The sequence below is a fragment of the Corvus moneduloides genome, chromosome 5, assembly GCF_009650955.1.
Source record: "Corvus moneduloides isolate bCorMon1 chromosome 5, bCorMon1.pri, whole genome shotgun sequence".
In the NCBI taxonomy this organism is placed as follows: domain Eukaryota; kingdom Metazoa; phylum Chordata; class Aves; order Passeriformes; family Corvidae; genus Corvus; species Corvus moneduloides.
In genome coordinates, this window is record NC_045480.1 from 27,011,174 (window position 1) to 27,028,414 (window position 17,241).

Consider the following 17,241-nt stretch of genomic DNA (forward strand, 5'->3'; position numbering starts at 1 on the left):
AAATTATACAATATTATTGGGAAATTATCTTAACTGTTCTACAGACCTTCAGATACTATCAATTACCATCTTGCTACAGCAGTAGCAGTTTATATCACTTGAGGATTTGTTTCCTGTGTTGTAAACCAAACCATCAGACTTCTCAAGCAGTTCAAGCAACTTGCTATTTAAAGGTTGGGCCTAAAGTCATGATCACAACATGAATAGTCCCTGTTAAATTCAAGCCCTGTGTGTGTGCTCACTCATCAGAGAACCTGAAATCACTTAATGTTTGTTGTCTTTCTGACCAGTAATGCCACCAACTAATTATTCCTGAAGAGAGATCCCTCGAGAGAAGGCTGACATCTGTGTCACATTTTGACTGCTCTATTAGGAGCCTACTGTTATATGCAGTCCGTGTCTGATCAGATTTCATGTGCCCTGAAATCCAGACAACCTCGAATGGGATGCTCTTAGGCAGTTAAATTACATTAAATATTTAAACATAGAATTTGACAGCATCCATTAGGTTTATTAAGGAATCACTCTTCTTGCTACCGGAACCAGCCACACAGCTTACAAATTGTATGACTTTTAAAACGAATAACACTTTCTGCTTCCTATGTCCTCCAAGAATAATTTTTCGTGGTAGTTTCCAACATTTCCACAGTAGTGCCAGAAATTTCTATGAAAGTTTCTGATCCTATTTCCACTGAAGGCAATGTCACTAAAATTCGTTTTGAACTAATTGAAAGAGAAGAGAGAAAGGAGAAGGGAAATAATTATAGCACAGAAATTTATGAACAAACCTGGATGAAGCAAATAAAAAATTGTATCAATTTGTCAGTAAAATCTGAGTGCATCAAGCAAAATACTTCATTGTAAGACCTCTTTGGTCTAGTACCAAATCATGAAAGACCCCAGAAGGGAGGCTAGTAGTGCGCCACCGGCTCGTGGAATGAATTCCAGTACAAAGGAATTAAATAACTTTCTTGTGGCCATGACTGATTTCATTGGTAAAGCTGAGGGCTGCAGCAAGGTTTTATGATTGTCAGTGCTGTCTCTAAACTGGTAAAATTGTCTTCTATCTTTGGAAAGTGCCACAGTATCCGCATTGCTCTAGTTTGGCTCCAGTTGAAGTCAGTTAATATTAAGCCCATACTCCATATATAAAGTAATGATACCATTTTCAAATGGCATTTTACCTTCCTAGAAAGATTATCACCACTCTAATAATTATGAAAACCCTCTGCATTGTGTTTTGTCTGATTTCATAATCTTATATAAATATTTATCAAGATATATATGTATTCAAGTAAAAAGATTCCTTTATGCGCATGCCACTGTCTGTTTTTGAAAGCTATTCTCTTCTAAGGTTTTGCAAGGCTCTGAATAAACCCAACTTTCATAGTGTTTGCTACACGTTGTTCTCACATTTAGTGTCTGCTCTAAATTAATGTCCTGATAAATTATTCTACTTCAGAAATTGTTCTGCTTTCTTTATTCTGCTATTATTTAGGACATTTTCACTTTGTGAATAGGATGGCAATTTAAGTAAGAAAGCAGAGCTAAATTGCATGGTATGATAATTTTTGCTGGATCTTCAGTAGTCTGTTGATGTGACATTGTGATAACTTTGAAGTAACATTCACACTGAAATTAAAAAATGCTGCTTTCAGGGGTTGTTGACATAGAACATTTGTATACAAAATGATGCTATACCAGAAAGTGTGCTGTTGTATGATGATAGCAAATAAAAGATGACAAATTACAGTAGAAACAGAAACGAGCTGGTTTTTTTTTTAATGTGAGAAAAATTGGTATGTTGCATTTTTTTAAGGAACATTTATCTTAAGAAATGTAGTTCTATGATTTTTTTCAAGTAGCTGGGGAGTACTGCTCTTATATGAATCACTGTCATGGTTCTAACTTCATTGATACTTCTAACATAAAGGTAACTTCAGCTGGCAATGCAATTTTAAGAGCAAGTGTAGGAGGAGAAAGGAGACAGAAGGGCATGAAAGTGATGACAGAGGGTATAATATCTGGCTAGTAAAAATAACCCGCATCTTGATCTTGATCTACATAGTCTGACTGTAGGAACCACTTTGGACAGATCTCTGTGACTGCGCCAGCATATCCATGAGGTAGCAGAATGTATCTTAGCATATTCCTGCTTACCTGGGGTGAGATGCACCCTGCTAACTTCTCTTGAGTTTTACTTTAAAGGGCTGTAGGATCCATCCTCATGGAGGTTTGGAACTGGATGTGTGTGGCTGAGTAGCCTTAGAGGAAAAAAAGGACACAACAGGGGTGATGGCTGTGAACTCCTGCAAGAAACCTGGAATTCAGTGTGATGAATTACCAGTTCTTGGGGCTGCTTTAGAAGACACAGCTGGTGATGGTCCATGAGCCTTCCTGATAAACTGTTATCCCTGCTCTACAGAGTGATTTCTGTGAGAGCAGGAGACCTTCTGTACAACTCAGTTTAAAGGGTTACCTGCCTGTTTGTACTTTAAGTTGAAATGAAATCAGATTTTTGCCTAATCATTGGTAAACTGCTTTTTTTTTGCCTTTTTTTTACTCCAGCTAATACAAACTTGACTGATTTTCCCACCCAAGGGAAGATGTCTGTGGTTTCTTACATATGCAAAGCTGTGGATGATAAACAGAAAGATATATAGCACCAATGTATTTATTCAGGGGAAAAAAACCTTCAATTATACAAAATTGAACAATTGTTCAATTTGTGGAAACAAATACTTTAAAAAAGGGCCATGCTTAAGACCTTCTGAAGTTGGCATTTTCAAAGGTACAACACAGATTAGGGATAAATTACAAAGGTCATGTGGGGACAGAGAAATGTCTTTTGTCAGTATAGTCACCCCAAGGAAATCAACAGAACCAGGTTCCTTCCTTCTTCAGAATTTCATCTCTGCCCTCTTCATCTTGATCCTTTGCAGCTTTCTCACCTTTCCTCCACATCCACAGCTACACTCACATGTCTGCAAATCTCCCACCTTCCCCATCTGCACTTTCCTCTTCTCCTCAGCCTGGCTCAGTGTGTGCCACACTCCTATGGAGTCAGCACAAGGCATAATCTGCTTCTTTCCTCGCTCTCTAACACTGCTGTGGAGATGTAGTCTCCTCCTCACTTGTGATCTTTCACATGTTCTTGACTTGTCCAATACACCTCTAGGAAACAAATCTCCTGCTCTTGATACTGGAACTGGAATGTTGCTTTCTTGTCAACATACAAGTCTATTAAATCTTCTGACATGATTCTGAGTTTTATGACATGAAAGAAATCTCAGAATAACTGATCCCACTTTTACCACTCTACGAGTGCACTGTACAGTGTATGTTGTATCATCCTGTCTTCCCCCAGCTATAAGCCATTATTCACAAAAGTATTTCTGTCTTAGTTGCATTGCTGTGCACCATAATGTTTTTTTGTTTTTATCTGGTTTTGCCTGAAGTTTTCCAGACTCCAAGTTTTGCTGTGTTTTTGCTTCTCTGAGCAATTTGAATTTAGCTCCTCTTCACTTTTGAAGCTCTCCTGCTTCATGACCTGAACAACAATGACCTTTGTGAAAGTAAACAATTTTTCAGCCTTTACTCAGTAAAGAACAGATTGAAAAGCAGTATCCCATTTCCTCAGAAAATGTCTGGTTTCTTTCCCTGCTAAACTTTAATCAAAAGAAATGGAACACTTCTTTCATTTCCAGTTTCTCAATGTGTCTTAGTTTTCTGCCACTGCCATATGCAGCCTGAATTACTCTCCATTGCTGAGGGATTTCATATCATACACTAAAGAGAACCAGCAAATACAGCAACAGTTTCAAATGCATTGAAACACTGGAAAAGATACAGAAGAAAATAATTACCCCTTTATTCATGTCATTAGGCCAGACTGACACAGTCCCTTTTGGCACACCATCTGTCTTAGATTAAAATGGAAAAGTTTCTTATTAAATGATGCATTTGCAAGGGGTTCACAGCTGGAGAACCAGCCAAATCTTTTAACATCTGTTCAGTCCAAAGAGATCTGGCCCTAAGGTACCTTTGAAACAATATTCTTGAAATGGTGCTTTACTTCAATGCCAGAATGGATTGTTCATCACTGTTGTGCATTTGCTATTCTACATTTAACAATGGGGTTATCAAATGGGACTGTGAAAGGAGCACCCAGCAGACAGAGTGGGCTTCTATGACCTGAGAAGACCTGCAAACATCTCCACGATTTTTAACTTTCCAAGTACATTCCAGGTTTTCAAACCTACATGATGTGAGAGCTTGAAATTTTGACAGCTGTAAGAAGGCTGTGACTATGAAAAGAGAAGGATGCTATGAGATCACCAGCACTGCTTAGTCATGAATCTTGCTTTGCCACCAGGCAGTGATAAATGGTAGTAACAATTGCAGCATATGTTCAGCCAGTAATGAATGCATCTCAGACTACAACAGTTTTTGCTCTCATCAGGTTTCCACTGTGTTTGTTCACTGAAGAGAATGATGAGTTTACTCTTACTTGAGCATTCATCTCAAATGTGTTTGTGTTTAATAAACTCTTTGTTTGAAGCACAGGAAATGACTGTGTGCCGAAAAAAAAAAGACTAAATATTTAGATAGCAGTCCGGAAAGGTCATGCTATTATGCGCAAGGATAAAGATAATCCATCTGTGATCAGCTGTCTTATTTAAAAAGCAAATAAAATGGCCACCTCCAGATACAATTAATATGTCTGGTAACCAGATCATGCATGCATGGCTGCTCCAGAGCTAGGACATAGCAAAGCTGCTGCTGTGCCACACAGACACAGTTAATCCAGTAGGGCCAGATTGACAGGGATGCACAGATTGATAATATGGACATGCATAATAGCACTGACACGTCTGGATCTGTGTCTGCTGCTAGACAAAAAGGCCTGGCTGCTCTTTACTGCAGGTGTTAAGTCAGCAAGACTCACTTTGATATGAAGACACTGGAGGTGCAGGCAGCCAGCTGTTTTTGGCATCAGAAGGGTGGGAACTGCAGCAAAACCACCTCAGCCCCACAGAACTGAACCCAGATTGCATTGGAAGATGAGCCAAGAAGCATGGGGCAGCAGTGGAGTAGGAAAGTCCTACTGCCCAGTAGGAGAGGGGGTTTTCCTACACAGCCAAAGTCTCAGCAGCAGCAGAAATGGCCAGACCGTGTCTCCCAAGCTCTTTGTATCCTGCCTGTGTCTTTGTTCTTCCCCTTTCTTCTTTCCAGGAGATATCTCAAGGGAAGTTTGGCATTGGACCATCATGCTTGGGGAAGTTCAACTAAATTTGTGCTATGATGATAGGAAGCAGTAAATTGGCTGGTACATCACATTCTTCTGCTGCAGAGGTCTGGTCTTTGGTCTGATGGAGAGAAGTGGGGATGGGGCTCATTCTTGCAAAGTATGACCAACTTGATGTATGTGAGCAGTACTGTTAAAACCAGCAGACCCACTCAGAGAGCAAAAATAAACACACGCAGGGTTTACCTAATCTGAGATTACCTTTCAAACAGCCATTTAATTTAAGGATTAAATAGCCAGTTTCTCTGGCTCCTCACAAGTGAAAACGTGGTGATAAATGAAACTTTGGCACTGGCTATCACTCAATCTGATGAGTCGGTGGACCACATAACTTGACTTAAATGGGCATTAAAATTTAATTGTCCTTAATCAAATTATCCTATCACAAATAAACGAACTTTCCCAAACTAATTTTCTTAGTGTGTTTTTATGGTGTATGCTTCTATATTTCTTTTTCCTTGTTCATTGTCAGAGAAAGGAGAATAAATGGAATATTCAAACAGTTTCTGCCAGCTTCCCCAATGGAACGCATTCACCATCACCCTGCCAGTTAGTAGTCATATGAACATAAATAGCTAAAATCCAGCCTTTCTCTGTGTGTGATGTAGTGTTACCTGGGTTATTCTTTATTTTGATATGTGTATAATGCAACTAGAGGGAAAATCACCTTGGATCTTGTGTTTCTATTTCCTGGTAGCACATTTCCTAAAGATAAACGTATACTACGTGTTAGCCATCCTTCTCCATTTAAATAATGAAAATTTGTTCTAGAACTCTGAAAATACCATCAGACTACTTTAATAGAGAAGTTGTGTCTGTTTCTTGTGTATTACTATCCATTATATAGGCACAGTGATTACCTCCTCCATTGCATTTTCTGACTGTAATGTTTTATTTTGCCAGATAGATTTTTCTTTTTAATTTTAATTTTTTTTATCCAGCTGGTTTTAAAGATCAAGTGTTACTTTCCTGATCCCATGTCAGAGAAAGAGTTCAACTTCAGAGAAAATTTCAGTAAAAATATATAAATGTTGTTAAGGTTCTTGTGTGGAAAAGCAATGCTAAGCATAGGAGATGTGATAAATTTATTAAACTGGGAGACAGCAAAACCCAGAGCAGGTTGTCAAGAATCAAGCATAGCCCTGAAATGGTTACTCTGAGTAGCAAAGGGAAGATGAGAAACAGATAAAAGTGGATTTGAAGGTGATACCAAACCATGACACCCCTGTTACAACATTTTCATGTTTCAGCCTGTGCTTTATGATTTGTTACAAATGTGGTACAAGGATCTGGATAAGACTGAATAAACAGAGGATGCTTCTCACTTCAGCACATGTCAGCACATATAGCCCAAAAAATAGCTTGACAGGGTGGGTGTTTTAGTTCAAAAACAAACACATGGTACAGTAAGAACAAGGATGTATATAAAGTTATTTTTGATTTGTAAAGTAATGTGGAAGATGCACTTTTCATATGGAGACAGATGAGTGTTTAAAAATGGGCCTAGTATTTGACATCTTTGGCCATAAGAGAAGTAACAAAGCGGGAAGATATAGTGTGTATGATATACAACACCTTTTTGCAGTGCACCTTGTTACCCTACCATTTGGGTCTCCTGATCATTAAACTCTTCACATAGTCCTGACCAGGCATCTGAAGCTTTTCATGAGAGCTCAGCTGTGGACTGCAGTTCCTGGCGTACAAAGGAGGAGGGTTTCTGTATTCTGCAAGGGAAACTAAGTTGAAAGGAAGAAGGAGTTCTTATTTAAGCTATGTTAGGTGTGGCATGCTTGCTCACCAAAGCGTGGAGCATGTTTTTATGCAGTCAAGCAACAGGCATGGGAAGTGGGATCCAAAAGTGTGAGCTGGATACAACTCTACTCTTGTGATTTTTTTGTTGGGTTTTCTGTTTGGTTTTTTTCCCCATGAACAAAGGTTAGGATTCTAACATCAAAGCACTGGCACAAAATGGATAATCATGATGACACTGAAAGCTGTTAAATGTCTCTAACCACTGTCTGAAGGAACCGAAGCATACTATGAGACACTGAAAAAAATGTAATTCACGATAAGACTAAGAGTGGTGCTTGAGGCCACTCGCATCAGAGAGTGCATTCCTCCAAATAAAAAAGCTTGATATACCTTTTGACCTTATCCTGCCATCAGTCACAGACACTTTTGCAACATAACAAACAGTTGGTGAAAATTTGAAAAATTAAAGAGTGATCAAAAGTCCAAATTTAGGCACCTGGAAATAAAAATGTCACAGCACATGAACCGTGGCTTAACACTGAATTGATTCCAGGTGTCCTGTAACATGCCTTATGTGGCATGCACTAATCTACACTTTCAGTTAACTATTGCTCAATTGCCCTTGTGGTACAGAACCTTAAGTGAAATCGCAGAGCCTGGTTTGGACTCTCAATGAACACCTCCCACCCCAACTGTATTGCCATTTCAGTTGTTTCATGGAAAAGGACATTTTCTTGGTCAGTGCAGAGGAAACAACCACTACCAAGGTGTTAACAGCCCCCATTGCTCTCTGCCTGCTTCCTGAACTGCATTGTTTGCTCATTGACTCCAGCTAAAATTTGCATTATTCATTATGCTCTTATTTAATTTTCATATTTGCAGAAACCTGGTAAGAGATTTTTTTTCCCCAGCTGCCATCTCCCCAGAGTAGCCCAGGCTGGGAATGAAAATGACTCCAGTAGAAAATAAAAGGACAGAAGGTGCAGATGATGCCTGCATGAAGACTGCACAGCCCAACTACCAGCAATGGCAGAACAAAACAGACTTTGTCTCAGGGGAATGTTTCTAATGCAGCACATTGGTTACGGGAAGAGGATGGAAGAGAGTCACCTCCCAGCCTCAGGGATTCTTTGCTGTGGTTAGAAAATGCAGCAGTTTATATAGATTCCACTAAGCAGGAGAGAGGATATTGTGGCACTTTTTTGTGAACATGGAATGGCTACTTTGGCTTGAGCAAAATTTGCGCCTTAAGAATGAAGCAGTCACAACTGAAGTTCCTTAGTAAAACTGCCACTGGCTTAATTACTCAGGTATTTGAAATCTGCTCTGTACTTAAAGGCTAGAAGATGACTAATAGTAATAGGCTGGTTTATTTAAATTTCATCATTCCACAGTTTATAATACTTTTAAATTATAACAATCAAGAAAAATTTTAATGAATATCTTTAGAATAAAATCTAGCAATAACTTACAAGAAACTAGATCTTTTGATAAAACCCCCTTTTTTTAAAAAAAAAATCACAGTGCATTACAAAGCTACTTTTATAGCCCACAAAATCCTTTAGCATCTAAAATAGTGATCTGGAAACATCGTGATAAAGTAGTGGTGACTGGGAACAAAAGGCAAAGTGGTCTGTCTTTTCTTTGAGAAATTTCCAGACACAAACCAGAATGATCAGATTTTGTAACTAGATTAATCCTTGTGCAGCACTTACCATCCAGCATGACTTAAACCTGTTACTTGACAGTGCACAGTGAACAGTGAAGAGCCTTATTTATAAAAATTTGGTCACCAATACTACATTTGAGACTTCCTATAGTGGACACTTCTTTTAAAGAAAGCAACTGGGGGTGTTGCTCTACTTGCTCTACATAGTTTTCTTTCAGAAAGGTCAATGGACATGACCATGAAAAAACCCAGGCAAGAGCTGCCTGCCAAATGCAAAGAAAACCTTAGAAAAAGCTGAATCAAGAACCAGAGCAGCAAGCTCAGAATCTTGAAACCCTCCTCAGACCAGCACTCTTTCTGTAAAAGCCTTCTCTGTTAATGTTTCTGGTTCTAAATTATGTTTCAAGGGGACCTACTCACAGAAGCACATCATCAGCACTCTTTTTGAAGTGGAACAAAAAATTTCTGCCATAGCATTTGGCAATCAGAAAATACTGCTTCATAATTAGGCTTTTTTTTGTGGGTTTGGTGGGTTTGTTTGTTTGTTTTTTTAATGCCTGTTATGTGAAATATCACTTTAAAATAAGTCAGTGAGATATTCCAATAACGGTGAACTTTTCCTTTCTTGATTTCCCAAATGTAACTTTTGTGTTTACTTTTTAGAACTGACACTCCTTCTAACAGTTTTAATTTTCTAAATATTTAAAATTTTAATCTTTTAAAGTCAAGGTAAAAAGCTCTCATTCATATAAATAATGTGATAAATATAATTAATATAAAAAATCTACACAGTCCAAAAAAAATCCTTAAAATACTTTCAAAACATGATGAACATACTTTGTTTCAAACTTTGATTGACAGCAAGAATTAACTTGTGATATCAGAACCTCCTTACAGCACAGAAATTCTGAATTTCAATCAGCTCTATTAATTCAAAAATCCTGGGCTGATGTCTCATTAGATGTGCTGTTATACTCTAGGGTGCATGTTAGGAGGAACTGAAGAGGAGAAGGTCACAAGGACGGATGCTGTGGTCAGCAGGCTCCTGAATTGGCCATGACTGAAGTAGCTTTCAGTGTCATCATGATTATCCATTTTGTGCCAGTGCTTTGATGTTAGAATCCTAACCTTTGTTCATGGGGAAAAAAACCAAACAGAAAACCCAACAAAAAAATCACAAGAGTAGAGTTGTATCCAGCTCACACTTTTGGATCCCACTTCCCATGCCTGTTGCTTGACTGCTGGCTCATCTGGATTTAGCACCCACTATAGATGTCTGAACACAGTACAACACTGTCCTTATTTTGGTCAGAGCCACTGACATACCCAAAGTAGAACCTAAATCCATGATGTGTGGCACTTGGGAGCCAGTCTGGGTTTCCACTCCCAGGTGTTACCCAGACAAACACGCCTCATCTGACCCCATACACTGAGAAGAAGGGCCTCTGTGGAGAAATGGGCTCCCACTGGCCATTGGAGTTAGCAGGCCCTTTTTTGGTTGGCAGGTAAGGAAGTTACTCACTCATCACATTTTAAAACTGAAAAAGTCTAAGTATTTATAGGCCAACAAAGAAGGAAATTGGTCAAAGGAATAATACCTGGGAAGATGGTTAATCCTTTACATGCCTGAGAGCCCCTGTTTTTGAAGGGGCTGTAACCCGGTTTCCATGACATGTCCTAGTAGTCGGAAATACCCTGCTCTCACCCGCGTTGGGCTCGGAAACACCTCACAGACACCCTGAAGCTTTTGGAGTCACTTTGAATCATATGAGTCAGAAACAGCTGGTTTTGTATCACATCTCACTGTAACCCTGAGCTTGATTAAACTGAACATAAACACACTCTTGCTTCCAATTCAAGCTGATCTTTAAGCTCTGGCTGTGAAGTCTCATCCTGGAAGAAGGCAAGAACAAACAGGAGAAAATTTCTTGAGAAGCTTTTAATTGCTTTTCATTCCTCCATTTGCTTTCTCCTTCCTTCCCACTTAGAAATAATAATTGCTTGTTTTTTCTTTTTAACTAAAAACAAGCTATGAGAAAAGCAGGTATTATCCTACTCCAACAGCTGTATGCGATTTACAGCACACATTGAGAATGTCTTTTCATTTTCATCACTTGTCTCAGAGCAAACATAGCAGTCTGCAAGTGTGATCGTAAGAAACACCACAGCACAAAAGCACTGGCAATATTGCACATTTGACACAAGTCAGGCTAGGAACTTGCTCTGTTATCTTGCTCACTGCTTGTGAGACCTGTCTGAGAAACTGTTAGCTTTGTGGCTGGTGGATAATAGCAGAGCTCTGTTGTTAGCTGTAGGCTAAAGCTTCCTGCTTATGGAAACAACCACTACTTGTCTTATTTTGATCTGATCAGATGTCTGTGGCTGCTAGTCAGTGCATTTCCAGTGGAGAAGAAAGTCTGAATTATTAACATCTGCTCTCAATTTACACTGGGTTATTGCTGGGACTTGACTGTCTCAGCTCTTCCATCTATGCAGATCTGGACTGGGACTTTGTGACTGTTTAAGTGTGCCCCTGGATAGAACAATTATATGACTCAAGGAACCTTTTCTCATTTTATTCCCAACTCTACCTTTTCATTTTTCTTACCTAGCAGGGTTGACCTGCAGTCATTCCATTTACAGTGGAAGGTATTGATGTTTCATAGCCTAATCAGGCAGCAACTCTTGGTAATACATTGCCTGTTTGGGACTTAGAAACAGAAGATTATTTTTCCTTACCCTAGCACTTATGTGGCATCAGTACTGCAATGCTGTATTTTATGAGGCTAATAATTTAAAACTTTCTTTCCATGTTCTGTGAAAAGACAAGAAGTTGCTATTTTTCTTACAAAACCACATTAAAGAGAAAGCAACAGCAACTGGAGTATTGCTGTCATGGCTTAATGAAAACCAGAGCATTGCAGTGGAAAACACGCTGGGAAGGACAGCTTCAATTAGAGGAAAGGGGAGATTAAAGACCTCTCTTTTATACAGCCTAGGGAAGGAATGTGAAAGAATGGGTTTGAAGAAGGCTCTAATTGAAGGATAAAATGGAAACGGTAAATGGCTTATGATAAGATCAGTAAGCAGAGACAGTGAAGCCAGTATTGCTAGGAATAGGTGTAGAAGTTCATAAAACCCCCAAAAGCCAGTTCAGTCTGGAACAGGCAGATACAGAGGAAATATCCCAGGAATTGAGAGTACAAAGAAATCCTACTGGACAAGGACTAAAGGTTTGAAAGGGAAGAATGTAAATAGTTTGAAAAACAATCAAGTATTGTTTGCATTTAAAAAATATTCATTGAAATAAGAGGAGAGTTAGGAAGAGAAAGGTCTTTTCCTGAAGGAGGAGTGAATGAAATTTGATTACAATTATGTGCTGAAGGTATCCCTGCAAGCACAGAAAATCAGTCTTCTCAACCGGAAAGATCTGCATAGTCAGAAAGGTAAAATCTCTTAAACTTGAAACTAATACAACAATGTAATATTTCTTCTTAACACATTGTATAAAAGAGCTTTTACTCAGACAAGTATGTTTTTAATTAATTTAAGTAATTAATTCAGCCAGGATGAGAACAAGGTCAGGGGGAGAGGAAAGCTGGATGAAGGAAATTATTTCAACTTCAAAGAATGTTTAGCTACATTAACAAGAGCAAGAGAAATGGGATACCAAGAAGAGGAGATTTTTTGCAAAGAAGTCCTCATTCTCCCTAGCTTTCCTGTGACAGCTAAAAATTTTAGCCTGTTTGTTTGCTGCTTCTCTGATTTTGAGGCAAGGCTAACCAATCTTGTTTTCACTCCCCTATTGATCCTTTGGAGAGCAGCTCCATCTGAGCAATCTCCCACTTGTCTGTGCAGTCCGTTTTTTCATCAATCCCCAGCTGGCGCCACAGGTTAAGTGCTGTTATATCTTGTAGTTGGCATTGCCATCTGATACCACTGACCATTTCATTTATTCCATGAAGTGTCTGAATGTGTCTGTCCTCTTGAGAGGCCACAGATGTCTCATTTCTTTCTGCTCTTAACTGCTGTCTGCCCTGGCTTCATACCACACACTTGATTTTGTCACGTGGTCATTTCCACAGTCTGTGCCTGTTCCACCAAGTTTCTTTCTCTCTCAGCTGTTAAAAGCCGTGAGGCTAGCCCAGTATGTGTGCATAGGTAGGTATGTATATGCACATAGCATGTATTTCATTTATCCAGGCCATGCCACCTCCCTGCTCCTTTTTTGATGGCAGGTGTTTTGGGGATGATGTTTTGGGGACAGTTGCCTGGCACATGCAGACATCTGCCATGGTGAAAGGAAAGAAACCAGCCCTTGAGAAAAATGGTTGCTGCAGGTCAGGCCTTAGAGACATAACTATGTGAGGAAACTTGGCTGTTCCTTGCCTGTACCATATCTAGCTCTTTCCAATGCCCTGGGTCCATTTATTTCATCAGTACTTAAAACCTCTTTGAAGTATTTATAATTTTTTATTGGGTGTTTCTAAGAGACGCACATAATACAGTTGGTCCAACAGTAAATCTGCTATGATGTGTTTATAAGGAAGGTTTTAGAGTCTCTGGAAAGTTTAGTGTTGAATGATGCAAGTTTAGACTGAGCTAGAAATGTGAACCAGAAAATCTAGGTCATTGTGGGAGAGTTTCTATTTTTACCTGAAGTAGATGAACATTGACTGACATCCTTATGAAAGGACGACACTGTTTCCTTATTGACTTACCGTCATTGTGTTTCCCCTTTAGTTTAAATTCTGCCCTGGTGAAGCACTAGGGAATGTTCCTGCTGCAGCACTAGAGCTATGTACAGATGTCCTTGTTTGTCCTGTTATTGAACAAGGTGTATTATCTCAGGCTCAACAGTATGCTGATGGAATTTTCAGCTCAGCTGCTTTGCCTCCTGGGCACAGCTCTGTGCTATGTAGACAGGTTTGCATTGACAAACGTGATATGCTTGGTGACTGGTACAATTTTTCCCCAGTTAGAAGTGATCATCAGGAGTTCACAGTTGGAACTTGTGATCCTGTGATCCTGGCCATGAAGGAGAACAGGACCTGGAGCAGCTCTTTATCAACAGCTACCTCTGGTCAACTCTAACTACCTAACAGGGCATGCCATCCCTTACACCCACTCCAGGCAGGTGACTTTTACCTCCTTTTTTATTCAGCACATACAGATTTGTTAATGTTCAGAAAGGAAAGTATTGCACTGGATAAAGATGACCGAAATGTAAAATTGCTGCAGCTTCTGCAGTCAGTCTCTGTTCAAGTAGACAGGTCCATCTGCCACCAAGAAACAGGAACGGGCAAAGGTTGGACCCTTCGTCCACTGCTACGGCTGAGCAAGCCCAGGGAGGTGAGCAGTATGTCAGTATGGACACTAGTGGTAAGACAGGTTATTAGTCATGCCAAAAACACCTTTTGTACTTTTGTGACCGCATTACAAGCTAGAAAATCTTCAAAAGTTATTTGTCAAGGAACAGGACAATGTCTCCAATTTAAATTTTCATGGGCTGGAGGAAGCCATTTTGCAGGCAGTTCTGATCAGGTGGATGCCACTGTGGCCTTTCCACATGCCACACCATGCTGCAGATTCTAGAGAAGGATGGGTCCATGATGCAAGATCCTGTGTGGGCAAGCATTGTTACTCACGTAACCTGTTATTCTTGGGACTGGGTTTAGGGCCACAAAGTAGTTGCTTAGTGGTGTTATAATGCCAGCTGCCTGAACAACTGTGTGGCAATTTGGAAGGCCACTGCCTTGTGTCCACACTTCTCTGAGAGCTTTTTCCTTTTTGATAACCTTCAATCGCATCCTGCACTTTTCTTGCGTATTTTATGCCAAATTGTCCTCAGGTCAAATAAATCTCAAAAATTAAATTGGGCTGAAAGAGAGTTCATCTATTCTTCTCTGTTCCTCAATCACTCAGAAGGTGCAAGTCCTGCAGAAGAGAGACAATAACTACTATTTCATATAATAATATGTGTATATATCTGTGCTTACTAATTTAAAAGGACTGCTCTATCTACTGTGAGGAGAGGTTTCATTGTGATAAGTGTATTATATATGCCCTTTAGAAATCACAGTCTGAACACCTGACTTCAAAACTACAGTGAACCAGATTCTGTGCCTATTTTATTAGATGATCCTTCAGCTTTGACTTATTTAGACAAGACACTGCTGAAAGTGCCTTTTAACATACAGCAAAGGTAGTGGAAATGAACTGCTACTTCAAATGCACCATCTTCCCAAAGGAAAAAAAGGGGTTTTGGGTAAGGTATTTATCAATATGAATAAGGCTGAACTGGCCTGAGGCACGTGTATTTGCTCATGTGGGCGGCATAGCATTTGAAGTCATTAGCATCACAATAGTTTTAATATTTCCTATTTTAAATTATTTTGACATATATTTAAATATAACTGAAATTTTAAAAACTTGGTGTATTGTTCATAATGTTATAAAAAGTAGTCTGAAATTTTAATAGAGAATAATTTCTGCTTGAGATGAAAACTAGATAGAAACCAAGGAAATAAGGTGTAATAAGGTGCTAAGAAACGGAGGATAATGATTTGTGACGTATTTTGAGCAAAATTGGTGGATTAGGGTAAAGATGACAGTGGCATGTGTGGGTAGTTTATTCCCTAGTGGGGGCAGAATAGCAAAGACAATAAAATCCTCGACTAGTGCAACTCTGGGCCTCCCTCAGAGAACCACAGTCCTGCTTTTGAGGAATGAGCAGAAATAAAATCCTGTGAAGCACTATGGCAACTATCACCAGGGAGACCATCACAGATCTCAAACATGTTTATCCAGAAGAATTACAAGTCACAGAGTGAGATGATATACTTGGAAATGGTATTTTAAAAGTAAAAACACTGTTACCTGGTAATTGCAGTGGTATGGAAATGCGACACTTTGAGTTCTTAATAAAACAAATCTGTTTTTAAGAGATACTGCAGTGAATATCTCCTAGAAACTGCTAAAGACTTGTACTTGCAAAATATCTGTACGTGAGAGAACTGGTCATTGTGCAAGAAGGGAAACCAGACCAAAAATGTCACCATGGTAGAACTCCGGAAAGATCTTTAAACAAATAGATGTTAAAAAAATAAATTAAACAAATAATCAAAAAATAGTTTATGGTCCTATATAAGACAAATACATACTGACATCCACAGGTGATCATGTTTGTGGGTGAAACAAATCCCACTGGGTGCAATGTGGTCCTCATGGATAGGATTCAGATGAACTTGTGCTCAAGTTTGGCAGAGATGGAAAGCCCAAACAATTGTGTGCTCTGCTTTGTTTTAGACAGAGAAATGGGAATTGTTGCATTCTGGTCCTGGTTATACCACTGATCTATCATACTGGGCAATCCATCTGCTTGTTTCAAGTTTATATCCTACAAAGGAAGATAGAAGCTTGCTAGAGTGCTATGAAGATCAGCTAGTTACCATTTATGCAGAGGTTTACATGTGTGAAGTGTTGGTTTACAAAATGCTGTATGATGCACTTTGTTGGCATTCTTCACAATTGGCCTTTTCTCTCACGTGTCTTAAAAGCTTTTCTGTTCTGCCTGTACTGCCCATGGGTCACCTTGTTTCTCCAGGAGTTTTTCAATGTCACATAGCTCTTGTTGGCTCTGTCCACTCACATCTGCAGAGGTATAGAAAATGACAGTGTTATCCATTACTACTGCTGAATTATGACTAATCCTGTAAGAACAGTAACTAATAGCAGCAGTCTGTGTAAACACATGTTTCTGAACAAGAATTTCTTGCTGTCAGGCTTGGTTTGAATGTGAAGTTGAACTTGCTGGTAGTTGGATGGTTCTAGTCTCCTGTCCCATATCTCTGGGTGTATAAATATCCACAAACCTTTGCAAATGATTCAGTTAATAAAAAAAAAGATTTAAAAAATCCAGTATCACACAAGTCCCTCAGTCTAAACCAGGAATTCCAGCTGGTGCTGCTTGATTATCTCATGGAGGAGGCTGGGGTCCAGGAGCAAGTCTGGGTTCCCTGATATGGCATCTCCATGTCTACTTTTACCCTTTGCCCCTTGAGAGAGAAAATTATCAAGACTGAAATCATCATCACTGATTATCCAGCAAGTACAAAGCATCCTAAATCAGAAAAATATTTTTAATGTTTAAGATTTGAAAGAAACAAGTAATGTTCTTGTAGCAGGAGCCTGATTCTGATTTTGAATAACAGAAAACTTTTTCTGAGTAACATGAAGGACAAAAGGAAAAGACAAGAAAAATTACCAGAGACATATTCCTTCTTAGTTTCAAAAATACCATCATCTCTGTATTTCATTGTGCACTTTTTTGACGCTGATATTGTCTGTGCAATGTTTACCTCCCAGTATGACATCAAACCATTTCTCAATGCTTACGTCTTGGCTTATGTCTTAAGAAACGAGCACTTTGTTCTTCTGCATTCTTTAATATTATTCTTCACTATTATTGGCAGAAATACGTTACTCACACACTGACACAAATTCAATCATT

General features: G+C 39.1%; 1 protein-coding gene across 1 annotated transcript in view; it reads right to left on the reverse strand.

Moving 5' to 3' along the window:
* Nucleotides 1-490: 490 nt before the first annotated feature.
* The window catches only part of USP46 (ubiquitin specific peptidase 46), a 68,080-nt gene continuing 51,329 nt past the window's right edge, over nt 491-17,241 (reverse strand). The window contains exons 10-11 of the transcript XR_004240027.1: nt 16,181-16,382; nt 491-14,666 (exon numbers count right to left, since the gene is read on the reverse strand). The gene's annotated coding sequence lies outside the window, so the exon portion shown is untranslated. The remainder of the gene's footprint in view (nt 14,667-16,180; nt 16,383-17,241) is intronic.